Raw genomic sequence first — 14,224 nt, forward strand, 5'->3', positions numbered from 1 at the left:
AATCCTAATAATATCCTAATAATATCCTAATCCCAGGAGCTCCCCATCTTGCTGTAACTTTTTTCCTAGATCTGCTAGAAATTCAGCTATAGAAGCAGGCAGGGGTATTGGCAGGCTTGAATCCATAAAAAAATTCCTAACACTGGACCTTGTAGACATATGCTGTCTAATATGGTATCAATTAGCCACATATTGAGCCCTTGACGTATGGCTCACTTGAATTGGGGTAAGTGTAAAGTACAAACTGGATTTGGAAGACCTATTACCAAAAAAAGGACGTAAAATATCCCAAATGTTTTACGGGTTGAAATAACACTTTTGATTGGGTTATAATTAAATATATTATCCTACGACCCAGCAGTTGCACTACTAGGTTACAAACATAGTGATTTGAAGGGGCACACGCACCCCAGTGTTTATAGCAGCAATGTCCACAATAGCCAAAACAGGGAAAGAGCCCAGATGTCCATCGACAGATGAATGGATAAAGAAGATGTGGTGTACGTACACACACACACACACACACACACACACACACACACACAGGAATATTACTCAGCCATCAAAAGGAAAGAAATCTTGCCATTTGCAACGACATGGATGGGACTAGTGGGTATCATGCTAAGCGAAATAAGTCAGTCAAAGACAAATACCACATGATTTCACTCACATGTGGAATTTAAGAAACAAAACAGATGAACATAGGAAAAGGGAAGGAAAAATAAAATAAGATGTAAACAAAGAGGAAGACAAGCCATAAGAGATTCTTAACTATAGGAAACAAACTGAGGGTTGCTGGAGGGGAGGGGGGTGGGGGGATGGGGTAGCTGGATGATGGGTATTAAGAAGGGCACATGATGTGATGGGCACTGGGTGCCATATGCAACTGATGAATCACTAAATTCTACCCCTGAAACTGGTTTAATACAAAAATGTTATACCCCCTGGAGCCACCAAACCTGGGTTGCCTTAGGCAGTACTGAGGTCCCCGTCACCGAGATATGCAAGTGGGGGTTCACTGACCCTCAGTGGGGATGCAGGAGAGAAGAGGAGGCAGGGAGTCTACTTGTCTCCCTCTCCCTTTGCCCCTCCCTCTGCTCACTCTCTCTCTCACAAATAAATAAATCTTAAAAAAACCCACAAAAACCAAAAACATGTCTTTTCTTGTAGGATTAAATGAGATCATATATGTAAGCATCTAGCACTGCCCCTGGCATATAGATAAATAAATCTTAAAAAAACCCACAATAATACAGTATATGTTACCTAAATTGAACTTAAATAAAAGAATTGTTTTTAAGATTTTATTTATTTATTTGACAGAGAGAGAGAGACAGCTAGAGAGGCAACACAAGTGGGGGAGTGAGAGAGGGAGAAGCAGGCTTCCCGCTGAGCAGGGAGCCCAGACACAGGGCTCAATCTCAGGACCCTGGGATCACGACCTGAGCCGAAGGCAGCTGCTTAATGACTGAGCCACCCAGGCGCTCCTTAAATAAAGAATTTTTAAAAATAAATAAATAAAATATATTATCAAAATTGGTTCCACTTTTGAAATATGGCCATTAGAAAATATAAAATTACCTATGAGGCTCCCATTTCACTTCCACTGAATAGTGCTGCTATTTTAAAGCTGAAGGCATATTGAGAACAGGGTTTTTTTCTGAAGCCCCTTATCTGCCTAAAAGTAGAGCCTCCCAAAAGAACTCAACTCATAAATTCCCTCCTGGGGAGGTTTCTTGCAACCAGGAAAGATTGAATCTTATCACTGGAGTCTTACCATTGGAGAAGTCAGCACCACACCTAAATAGACATTGTCACAAAACTATCGTATCTGTTGTCATCTACTCTCCTAAGGGCCCATTTATCTTTCTTGAAAGTAATTCATTTTCCCCTAAGGGCCCTTTCTTCCCATCCCTCCCCCGCTTAAGAAGCCATTTTCCAAAGTGTCCTTTTCCCACTCGCCTTCTCCAGTTAAGATGGTATATATGCCCCAAATTCCAACTGCTTCATTGAGTCACTTTTTCTGTAAATTCCCCCCACATATGTATGTGAATAAAAATCTGTCTTAGGGCACCTGAGTGGCTCAGTCAGTTAAGCGTCCGACTCTTGATTTCAGCTCAGGTCATAATCTTGGGGTCCTGGGATCAAGCCCCACATCGGGCTTCCCGCTTGGCAGGGAGTCTACTTGTCTCCCTCTCCCTTTGCCCCTCCCTCTGCTCACTCTCTCTCTCACAAATAAATAAATCTTTTTTTTTTTTTTTTTTTTTTTTTTTTAAAGATTTTATTTATTTATTTGAGAGAGAGAGAATGAGAGAGAGAGCATGAGAGGGGGGAGGGTCAGAGGGAGAAGCAGACTCCCTGCCGAGCAGGGAGCCCGATGCGGGACTCGATCCAGGGACTCCAGGATCATGACCTGAGCCGAAGGCAGTCGCTTAACCAACTGAGCCACCCAGGCGCCCCACAAATAAATAAATCTTAAAAAAACCCACAAAAACCAAAAACATGTCTTTTCTCTTGCCAATCTGTCTTTTGTCAGTTTAATTTGCAGACCCCAAAAACTGAACCTAAGAGGGTGGAGGAAAAGTTTTCCTCCCTTGCATGAAACTAGTTGAATCATATCAGCGGCGTATCTTTCCCCTCCCCTTCTAAATTTGAAGACATTGGTATCCTTGGAGCCTGGGTTTCCAGCCTGCAATCTCTCCTTGCAAGGGCGTTTCATAGACTTTCTCCAAATAAGGGGAGCTCGTGTACCACGATGGACTGTAACCCTGTGTCTTTTTGATGTACACATAGCACCGAGTATCTGTCTGATACATCGAGTACAGGAGCAATTTCTACCAAGACATGGGTTACAGTGTCGCTATGACTTACAGGGGGTGCTCTAAGTAAACCTCAGCTTCCATCTCAACTCCCGAGCTCTTGCACCATGAGCCTGGCATCCTGGAGGGCACCCTTGGCTCAGGTCTGGGGCTCACTTAATCAGAAGTGTAGCCGAGTATGGAACTTTGGGTCCAAAATCTGAATTATTTATCTCCAAAATGTCACCCAAATAGAGCAGGGCTGCCTGAAGCCTGCTTCTGCTGAGAACTCACGACACAAACAGCCGGAGAGCTAGCATCTGGCTCGAAAAGCCTCACAGCCTGCCATACGACTTCCTGAAACTCCTCTTGATTCATTCTTTCCCCGCATATCCCCACAGCACAGCAGGTGCTCCAATCTTTCTTTTCCTCAAGCTCTTTCCTTGGCTTTCCTTTCTTTCTCATCCCTCCTTTCTCTTCTGCTTTCCCAGAAGAGTCCGATTCATCACTTTCAAGCTGTGTGACTGGGAGCAAGTTGTTCAATCCGTCTCGGGCTCCCCCTCCCCCCTGTAAAATAGGGGTGATAACCGTTCTAACCCCTCATAAGGTTTCTTGTAGGATTAAATGAGATCATATATGTAAGCATCTAGCACTGCCCCTGGCATATAGTAAATGCCCCATAAACACGGACAAATCTTTTTTTTTTTTAAAGTAATCTCTACACCTGATGTGGGGCTCGTACCCATGACCCGGAGATCAAGCGTTGCATGCTCTACTAACTGACACTGGCAATTCTTTATACACATTTGTCTTGTACATTTCCTTTCACATTTCTGATACTTAAGGTCAGGGGAACCAAGAGTTCAGGTATACACTGAACTTTTGGAGGGTGGATTATGGAATGGGCTGAAGCCCATTGGGATGGGGAGGGGAGCTCAAGTCTTCTTCTCTGGGGGACTTTCATTCATGCCCCAACAGGGGAAAAGCCCGAGCCTAAGCTCTCTGTCTCTCTGACCCTTTAGCCCCAGCAATCTGTGCCATACCCACTCCAGCCCGGCCTCCCCAGCCCCCAGCACCAGGGGCAGCAAACGTTGAAAACCATTTCAATGATGGTGCATCATCCCTCCATCCCACCCTTTCGTGCTGGTGGAGGCTCTGAGGGCCAGGGGCAAGAACATCGTTTTGGGTGGGCATGGGAGTGGATGGAGGAAGAGGGGGAGGCAGCAAAGAAGAGGGAGCATTAGAAGAAAATGTTCTTAGCTGACTTCTTTTTATCAATTTTCTTACAACGGCCATAGATGATTTTAAATGATTTCTCATTCTTCAGAAATACACAAGTCAGGTCCAGCAGACAGGAACAACTCAGTATACAGGTCCAGGAATGTCTGGGAAAGGGAGGACTTTGACCTTGACCTTGGGGGTTGCTTCGCCCTCAGCCCTAAGGAGCAGCCCCCACTCCCACGCGAGTCTAGCTCTGGGGCCCATCTGCTTGCACACAGCAGAGGAGCCTGGGCTGAAGGGAACCCGTCAGACACTGTTCAGTCTCTGCCTCTGGTTGCCTCCTCCAGACTGCCCCCTGGGATTGTTGGTACCCTCCTAGTTCAATCTCTGGCATCACCTTTCCTGTCATTAACCCAAGTGCCTCTCCTGAGTGACTAAACACCCACCCACAGGGGGCCTCCATCTTTTCTCCTTAAGTCCTTTCACGGGCAAACCAACTCCCCTGTCCTGCACACCCAGCTCAGAGGCTACCTCAGCCCACCCCCTCGGGCCAGGAACACCGGGAGCCACAGCAGAACCCCTGGTTGAGAAGGGTAGGCCGAAAACCATGATTAGGACCAGACCTTCCAGCTGTGCCCATTTACAATGCTACTTTCAAAGTTTGCTGAGCTGACCCCTCGAGAGCGGGTACTCATATTAGAAAGAAGCCTCGCCACGCCCCACGCCTCCCACCCGGGATTCCAAACCCTTGGGGTGGGGTGCCACCTTGGGTCGGTCCACGGGCTCCCCCAGGCGGCTGGGAGGTGCAGTCGCGGCAGACAATTCCCGGTTCCGCGTCGTTGCCGCCCACCTCCCGTCCGCTGCTCCCCCCAGGGCACCTCCTTTCCCGGGGGCCCTCCCCGCTCACCCCCCACCCCCACCCCCACCCCGGGCGCCGACACACCTGCGTGCGACACCCGCTGCCCTCGGACCCCTGGGCGGCGCAGTGCGACTCGGACGCCCGGCGGCCGCAACTGCTCTTGCACTTCTTGCTCCCCGGTGTCCTGCGGGGAGACGGCGCCCCCGGTCTTCCTACCTGCAGGCTCCCCCCCTCCCAATCCCTGCGCTGTGCCCTCACCACCGCCCCCACTCCCGCCAGGCCTGGCGGCCTGGAGCTGGGCACGCGGGATGTCCACGCGGGGGGCGCCGGCGGGACCTCCCCTGTGCCAGAAGGGGCTAAAGAGATTTTACAGGTTTGCCTTTAGTGTCCCCCAAATAGGTTACTTCTCTCGCACGCACCTGCTGACCCAGGCCTTCCTGCCTTTGCTCCGGCTGTTCATTCCGCTGCACAACCTTCTCTCTGCGAACGCCTACTTACCCTTAAAGCGGAGCTCGCCTGTCACCTACAGGCTCCCTCCTCCAGCACACACACACATCAGTGATCCCCAGTGCTGGGGCTTGGGACATTATACCATCTCTCACTGCCACCGTCATCTGTCAGACAAATTCTGTAGTCATTCAACAAGTGTTCAGTACTGAGCACCTGCTGTGTCCAGGCAGCGTTTCGGGCACTGGGAATACAGCGGAGAACGAAACAAACAGAAACGCCCAGAAATGCCATGTTCTGCCCTCCTGGAGCTGACGTTCCAGAGCAGCTGTCCCATAGAACTTTTGGCAATGACAAAAATGTGCTTTTTTCTGCATGTTCCAATTTGGTAATCACTGGCCACATATGGCTAATGAGCACTTGAAATGGGGCGAAGGGGACTGAGGAGCTGAATTTTCAATTTTCCTTAATTTTAATTAATTGTGACTTAAGTAACTCGTGGGACTCGTGACTATGCTATTGGACGAAGGCACGCGCAGCTCTAGGGGAGAAGACAGATAATAAAAAAGTGAAATAGATAGGGTGTCACAGACAAAACATTGAGCGAAGGAAACCATAAACAAAAAATACTGTGTGATTCCATTATATGAAGTTCAAAAACAAGAAAAACTAATCTACAACAAAAGAGGTCTGGAGAGTGTTACCTTTGGGACCTAGTGACTGGCAGTGAGTGTAGGGAGCCTTGTGGGGTGCTGGAAATATCTTGATCTGGGTGGTGGTTATGAGGGTGTTTGCATGGGTTTTAAATTCACTGATTTTAATGTGAAATCAAGATTTGGGCATTACGGGGCACCTGGGTGGCTCAGCCGTTAAGCGTCTGCCTTCGGTTCAGGTCATGATCTCAGGGTCCTGGGATCGAGCCCCACATCGGGCTCCCTGCTTGGTGGGAAGCCTGCTTCTCCCTCTCCCACTCCCCCTGCTTGTGTTCCCTCTCTCGCTGTGTCTCTCTCTCTGTCAAATAAATAAATAAAATCTTTAAAAAAAAAAAAAAAAGATTTGGGCATTTCACTGTACATAATTTTTACCTAACATATATGTGTTAGATAGTATTAATTAATAATTACTACTTATATATGTATGACCATATCTATTATGTTTGACTAAGTACTGTAAAGGAAATAAAGCAGGAGAGGACTGGATTGGCAATAGCCTCTTACTGGTCTCCCTGATTCCACTCTTCCTGGTACCCCAGCCCAGGGCTCCTCCACCTCGTAAGGGTCTCCCCCACCCCCACTTTCCCCAATTCTTCCCAGAACAGGAAGAATCTTTTTTTTTTTAAGTTTTTTTTTTATTTATTCATTCGAGATACAGAGAGAGAGAGAGAATATGAGCAGGGGGAGAAGTAGAGGGAAGGGGAGAAGCAGGCCCCCCGCTGAGCAGGGAGCCCGATGCAGGGCTCGATCCCAGGACCCTGGGATCCTGACCTGAGCCGAAGGCAGACGCTTAACCATCTGAGCCACCCAGGTGCCCCAGGAAGAATCTTTTTTAAAAGGTAAAACCCATCACATCATTCCCTTGCTTCAAAACCTCCAAGGACTTCCCAGGGCATTTAGATACCGAAATGCTTTATGGGACTTGCAGGGCTTCTTCATCCCAGGGCTGCCTGTCCATCACTAGCTCTCTTGCTGCCTCACCCCCAGCACACACACACACACACACACACACACACACACACACACACACACCCGGCAGCCACCACTGGGGCTCTGAATCCACCAGATTCACCTGGCCCCCGGCCATTTGCATTTGCTGGTCCTTCTGCCCAGAACACGCTGTCCTGTGAGCTCTGTCTGGCTATCTCCCCCTGAGGGCTCCCTGAACACCCAGCTACCACAGCCCCCATCAGCTGGCCTCACTATGTTCACAACACTAGGATTCTCTGAAATTATTTTCATTTTTCTCTCGCTCTCTTTTTTTTTTTTTAACTTTCTACCTCCTGCTAGAACTTCAGTTCCAGGGGGGCAAGGCTCTTTCCCTATTTTGTTCACTGCCATATTTCTTAGCCCCTAGGGCTAAAATCCTCACACACAGTAGGTGCTGAATGCATAAGTGCTGAATAAGTGAGAATATTATAATATTCTATACCTTTAGGTCTTTCTTGAAATTTCACTTGATCCGTAAGCACCGTGTTTCAAACTGCACCTTCTCCTTACACCCTGATACCTCATGGAGGGGGAAATCAACTCTCATCCCATATTGGTTTGGATGTTGGGACAGATCACGCACATACCAAGATCAAAGGAAAAGATTTATTACTCGAACACAGGAGGAGGTGCAAGGGGGTGTGAGCAGCAAGGATGAACGGGTGTGTGGCTTTGGTTTTTACTGTGGCTAGGCGATGGGGCCAGACTGAGGGTTCCCCTGAGCAGGCCGGGGGTTGTGTGGTCTGCACTGCCCAGCAGCGCCAAGGGAGGGGGCATGTGCTTTTCTATCGGCTTGCCTGGATGTGGCCAAGGGGCTAGAAAGCTGTCACTGGCCAGTCATCAAAACGGAATCTTCCTTTTTCTTGTGTCACACTTGGGCTTCTCTGCTTTGGCCCAGAAGTTACACCTGTCACTTCACTGGCTAGAAATGTTCACACAGCCCAAGCAACCTGCAGGAAAGCAATCCTTCTGGTGCCAAGGATGAAGAAAATGAAATGGGACTTGAATTCATAGCATTGTCTCTTGCCTTGTATTGGAAAAAAAAAAAAAAGAAGAAGAAGGAAACTATGTGGGGTAAAGACCTCATCTTAGAAATAAGGCTTCTGAGAGAGAGGATGAGAGCCCGTGTCTGGGCAGAGAAAAGGCTAATCAGATGGGAGGGAAAAGATGTGGTTATATGAAGGTGGCCGGGAGCTTTGCCTTTTCAGCATTAAGATTATTCCTCTAAAACCTCCATGTGAGGAACATGTTAATATTTGAATGTCCAGATGCAGAAAAACAATGCCTCTGATTCTGCATATTAACTCCTATAAGTCAACAAAGAAAAAAACAAAGGGGAGGTGGAGGAGGGGGGAGAAAGGAGAGGAAGAGGGGGAAAAGGGGGAGGAAGGGAGGAGAGCAGCAGATGGTGAGCAGGAAGATAGAAGGCAGTGGACTCAAGGACAACCTCACCCAGCAGAGCCCTCATCCACCAGCACGTGTGGGAGAAATCATCTACCTTGCTTGAGCTATCATTTCAGCAGGGTTTTGTTTCCTTAGCCAGAAACTTGTATCCTAAATGATTGGTTTGGATTTGGAAATGATCTTCATATCTACCCAGAGAGAAACGGTTGAGCAAGATATGGTCCACATAATACAATAAAATTAGGCAGTATTAATGTTTTAAAGAAGACTTCAGTGACATGGGGGAAATGATGGAGATAAAATAATATAGGAAAAAGCAAGTCCTGATTTCTGTGTGAGGCAAAGGATCTCTGAGCTACACTGTCCTTATGTCAAATGATAGATAGGTGGCGAGCGCGTCCGGGGCAGGGTGGCTCCCAGGACAAACTGAACTTGGGGGCGAGGCAGGGTCCCAGGGTTCCAGTCTCACCCCGGTGAGTGGGTCCAGACATCCAGAGCTGAGGCCAGGCATCTTCATCAGGATCTGCCAGGAACGGGGGTGGGGCTCCGAGTAGGTGCCCTCTCAGCTGTGGGGACACCAGGTAAAACCAGCACCCACCCCCATCAGAATATTCCCAGGGAGGCTGACTCCACCCCCCGCATGCAACCCAGGTGAAGCCTATCAGCTAATTCTCCCACAACGATTGGTTTAAGGGTGAACATGCGGACTGAGCCAATCCAGTCAGAATCAATCTCAGGTGGTTTGCTGCAAAAGTGTGGGACAGAGCTGTTTCCTTTCTCTGGAGGGCATGATGTGCATGTGAGGTGGATCTGTGATTAAGAGCCTGCCCTCTGGAGCAAGACAGCCTGGGTTCAAATCCCAGCCCCATCCCTTACTCTGAACCCCTGAGAAGGGTACTCAACACCCTATTTGTAAAATAGGTTTATTTATTTATTTCTTTTAGTGATCTTTACACCCAACATGGGGCTCCATCTCATGACCCTGAGATGAAGAGTCGTATGCTCTTCTGACTGAGACAGCCAGGCGCCCCCCTATTTGTAAAATAGGGATAATTATAGTACCTACTCTAAAGTTGTTGTAACAATAAAATGAGTTAATATAGATAAGAAAGCACTTTGCACAGTGTGTGGAACATAAGTGCTCAAGAAATCCTAGCTGTTATTGTTAGGAGACACCTGGAACTTTTGTAGCTACTGAGAAGGAATCCATCCTCAGGGCCATGGAGCTGCTGGATTCAGCCAGACCTGAGGCCCACATGCCATTGAACTCCCAGTTCTGACCACCGATGAATTTCCTGATCATCTAGACCAGTTTGGGTTGTTTTGGATACTTGCAGCAGAAAGACTCCTCATTGATTCCCCCATGGTGTGACCTTGAGAGTCATGTAGCTCTCTGAGCCTCAGTTTCTTTACCCATAAAATGGAACTGATAATATCTCAGAGAGTGGAGACCTCAGTGCACCAGGTCTTTCCTACCATAGGCATGAACATTTTTGCATTTATACTTTGCACACATTCTCATCAACATTCTCTCAATGATCTCCACCCTTGTGCTCCCCTTGGAAAGCATTTCAATATTCCCTTCCAGTCCTTTCTACCACATACTTATCCATGGGCACCCCACCATATTCCTCAACCCTGCCTTTCCCATACAGCCCTCCATGCCCTTCCTGGACCCAGCCTCTTCGCTCGCCTACCTCTACCCCATTGCCTTCCTGCAGTTCCGCCCTGAGACCACCCCACCTCCAGATAGAACTGAACTTTCCCGCCCCCAGACTGGAATAATCCCTACCAGGTTCCCTTTCCCAGAAAGTGCAGACAGAGGCCAGAGTCAGGAAGTGACTTTAATGTCTCAGGAGCTGGACTGTGAGCAAGATGGGGGCTCTTCAGGCCCCTGGCCCCGACGGAGGGAAGGGGGTCAGCAACCAGCCTGTGTCCGCCTCTAAATCAAATGGCACCGGCGGGAACAGACTGGGTCCTTGGATATGCAGCTCAAGCCGCTTTGGCAGGGGCATATGATATTGATGGCTCCCTTGGTCTGTGGGAAATGCGAACAAGAATTGGGAGGGACCAAGGTGCAGGGAACAAAGGGGTTGTCTCGGGGACAGAAGCACGAGTGAAGGGGTGAGCCGACCTGAGGTCTGTCAGCTCTACAGCAGATAGCTTTATGACCTTAGGCAGGTTAATGAGCTTCTTGGTTTCAGTTTCCTCATCTGTCGAATGGGGATAATAGTAGTAACCTGCCCCACAGGGTGACCATGAGGACTAAATAAAATAGAGCAAGGGCCCATAATGAAAAGACCCTCTGGCCACCCCCGCTGTAGAGTCAGGGCCCTGGTTGCTTCCCTGGGCATTGGCTGCTCCCCAGACAGGGACATGGAGGCCGAGCCCATTCTTCTAGAAAGGTCTGGGCCCAGGGCCAGATAAGAAATGACAAGCAGTCACAACATGTACGCTGCATTCTGCATCTCTGCCGGCTCATAACCAAGCTTGGATGAACACTGTCGTTGCCAGGACAACCCGGTGAGGTTGTCGCTTTAGCCCCATTTTACAGATGAGGAACCTAAGGCTCAGAGAGCAGAAGTGACCTGGCTGAGGTCACAAAGACAGGGAGTGGAAAACTCAGGATTTAAACTCAGATCCAGGGGCGCCTGGGTGGCTCAGTCGTTAAGCGTCTGCCTTCAGCTCGGGTCATGATCCCAGGTTCCTGGGATCGAGCCCCGCATCAGGCTCCCTGCTCAGCGGGGACCCTGCTTCTCTCTCTCCTTCTGCCTGCCGTTCCCCCTGCTTGTGCTCTCACATTTGCTCTCTCTCTCTCTCTCTGTCAAATAAATAAATAAATAAAATCTTAAAATAAATAAATAAGCCAAACTCAGGTCCCACTCCAAAGCTGTGGTCCAGCCACCACAGCGCCGTGCTCCTCTCAAAAAATTAGGGAGGTGGGGATTGGTAGGGAAAAGTCTCTTCCCATCTACTTTGCCTCAATGCATCAGAGTAGAGGTGTTCATTCAACAAACATTCGTTGAACACCTACTATGTGCAGATACTAAGTTGGGAGGTAGGGTGTTCAAAGATGAACATGCTGCAAGCCCACCCTGGAAGAGCTCCAGCCGGTGGTGGAGGCAGACAGAACACAAGGCAAACTGGGGGGAGATCCACACTGCGCTGAGGGTATGAGCTCAGGGGAGCTCCGAGGAGAGAAGGCTTCCCCGAGGAGGTGACTGGAGTTGGACTGCGGGACGAATAGGAGCTGGCCGGGTGGAGGAAGGGGTGAGGGCACTCCAAGCAGAGGGTGGGAAAGCAGGGCAGCCACGTGGGCTTCTGTAACCTCCCCGACCCTTCATGGCAGAGTTGGCCGCCCCCGCCCAGAGCCTCACCTGGAACAAGCACAGCATGGCGATTCTGGCCTTAGGGGCACAGAAGGCACCAGCACGGTCCAGGTCTATTAGGCAGCAGTCACTGGAACACTCAGAGTGGTGGGAGCACTCAGCCCCATTCACCTGTGGGGACAACTCTTGTGTCACCAGCTCTCTGGCTGTGTGGGAAGGGGAGGGAGGATGCGTGGTATCGCCAAGGCCCCAGGGGTCCAGGAAGAGAAGCCACGAGATGGTGACCACCAGGTGCCCACCCCCCTGCACCCGCCCCAGAGGAGCTTGAGAGGAGGGGGGGGTTAGTACTTCCTTCCCTGGGCCCCCCCCCGCCAACCTGTGCTAGGGGACACATGCTCCCAGATCACACTTTGGTGGGGTGGGTGGAAAGAAAGGGAGGGCGAGAGAGATGGGGAAGGGAAGGAACAGTGATTGTGCTCAGGAGAGGGGGGAGAGGGGATTAGGGTGGGTAAGGCACGGCTGGGGGGCCAGGTCTGAGACAGCGGTGTGGGGGGGGGCGTTGGCTGAGTGGGGAGGGCATGGTGCTGGTCATAAGACCACTTTCTTTTACCTCCAGGGCCATCAGGGAGGTGAAGCAGGGTTTTGAAGCCCTTTAGGGGGGACACATTAAGCTTCCAGCCCTGGGAACCAGTCCCCATTTGGGGATGGTATCCACACCCACCCCTTATTTGCTCTCCAAACCCGACTGGTGCCTCCTGGCTGCTCTATGATGCCGGGGCCATCACCCTCGACTACAGTGGAAGGTTCGAAATGCTCTTTTGGCTCACCTTCATGAACTTCTTTTTAAAGGGCAGGAACTCGCCCCAGCAAGGGAGCAGGACCCCCACGAGGAGCACGAAGGCTGTGGCCATGGGCCTGGGCATCAAGGTTCAGGTTCGAGGCTCTGCTGGGGATCCAGGGGCCCCAGTGATAAACCCCTTGCCGGGCACGTGACCCGGCGCCCCAGGGGCCCGCCCTGGGCCGCGGGTGGGGGGTGAAGAAGTTAATGGTCACAGGCTGCTCAGGAGTGGAGGCGGACTGAAGCCCTTTCCAGCACCGCCAAGGACTCTCTCAGGCCCTGGGAAGCAATGGAATAAGGAAAAGAGCTCCGGTGACACCCTGATTCAAGCCCTGGACAGGCTGGATTGTACATTTTAGGGGTCCTAGGGGCCTCCATGGGCATTACTTCCAAATTGAAAAAAAACCCACCTGTGAGGGACGCCTGGGTGGCTCAGTCAGTTAAGCGTCTGCCTTCAGCTCAGGTCATGATCCCACGGTCCTGGGATCGAGTCCCACATCGGGCTCCTTGCTCAGCGGGGAGCCTGCTTCTCCCTCTGCCTGCTGCTCCCCCTGCTTGTGCTCTTTCTGTCTCTCTCTCTCTGACAAATAAATAAATAAAATCTTTAAAAAAAAAAAGGAAAAAAAACACCTGTGAAAGAAAATTTTGTTTTGAAAAATTATGCAGTAGATATACTGAAATGAAATGAGCTTCCTTCCTAACAGTCTGACTCTCTCTTTCTCTTTGTCCTTGGTGCCCCCAATTGCCCCCCACCCTGTATCTTTTGGAGGAGCTAGTGCCGACTTCTGGTGCTTCTCACGCCCTCTCCAGGTCCAGTCTTGTTGTCAGTAAGAATCAGGAGGTAAGACGAGATGGCCTCCAAGACCTAGGACTTGTCGGTCTTGATGAGCCGAATAATTGTCTAAGAATTTGTTTGTGAAATGTATGAAAGTCAGGGCTGCAGACAAAATGGAGGGGAGGAGAGAGGAAGACTCAGAAGGAAGAGGGGGTTAAGGGACAGTGGAATGTAGCAATCAGTGGAACTGTGGGGGAGGTAGGCCTTCCTCAGGATGTCCCTCTCCATGAAAACCCCACCTCACCTCACCTTTGCCCGCTTCTGCTTTTAAAACTTTGCTCTTGGGGCGCCTGGGTGGCTCAGTGGGTTAGGCGTCCCACTCTTGATTTCAGCTCAGGTCGTGATCTCAGGGTCGTTAGATTGAGCCTCCCATCAGGCTCCGTGCTCAGCGGGGACTCTGCTTGACATTCTCTCTCTCCCTCTCCCTCTGCCCCTCCCCCTGCTTGCTCTCTCTCTCTGCCTCTCTCTAAAATAAATAAATAAATCGTTTAAAAAATTTGTTCTTAAGAAGAGATGTAAGCAGCCCTGGCTTAGTAGGGGGGCTACAGACTTAATTATGCCCCTCCCAAATTCATATGTTGAAGCCCTGCCCCCCAGTGTGATGATATAGGTGGAGATGGGGACTTTGGGAAGTGATTAGGTTTAGATGAGGTCATGGGGGTTCCCCCCTAAGGGGTTTAGTGCCCCCATAGGAAGAGACACCAGAGGGGCACCTGACTGGTTCACTTGATAGAGCATGCTACTCTTGATCTGGGGTCATGAGTTTGAGCCTCACATTGGTGGTAGAAAT

General features: G+C 50.0%; 1 protein-coding gene across 1 annotated transcript in view; it reads right to left on the bottom strand.

Moving 5' to 3' along the window:
- The window catches only part of LHFPL5 (LHFPL tetraspan subfamily member 5), a 33,943-nt gene extending 28,457 nt beyond the window's left edge, over positions 1–5,486 (bottom strand). Inside the window, exon 1 of the mRNA XM_032409947.1 lies at positions 5,298–5,486. The gene's annotated coding sequence lies outside the window, so the exon portion shown is untranslated. The remainder of the gene's footprint in view (positions 1–5,297) is intronic.
- Positions 5,487–14,224: the final 8,738 nt, after the last annotated feature.

The sequence above is a fragment of the Phoca vitulina genome, unplaced genomic scaffold (assembly GCF_004348235.1).
Source record: "Phoca vitulina isolate PV1807 unplaced genomic scaffold, GSC_HSeal_1.0 scaffold11, whole genome shotgun sequence".
Classification (NCBI taxonomy): Eukaryota; Metazoa; Chordata; class Mammalia; order Carnivora; family Phocidae; genus Phoca; species Phoca vitulina.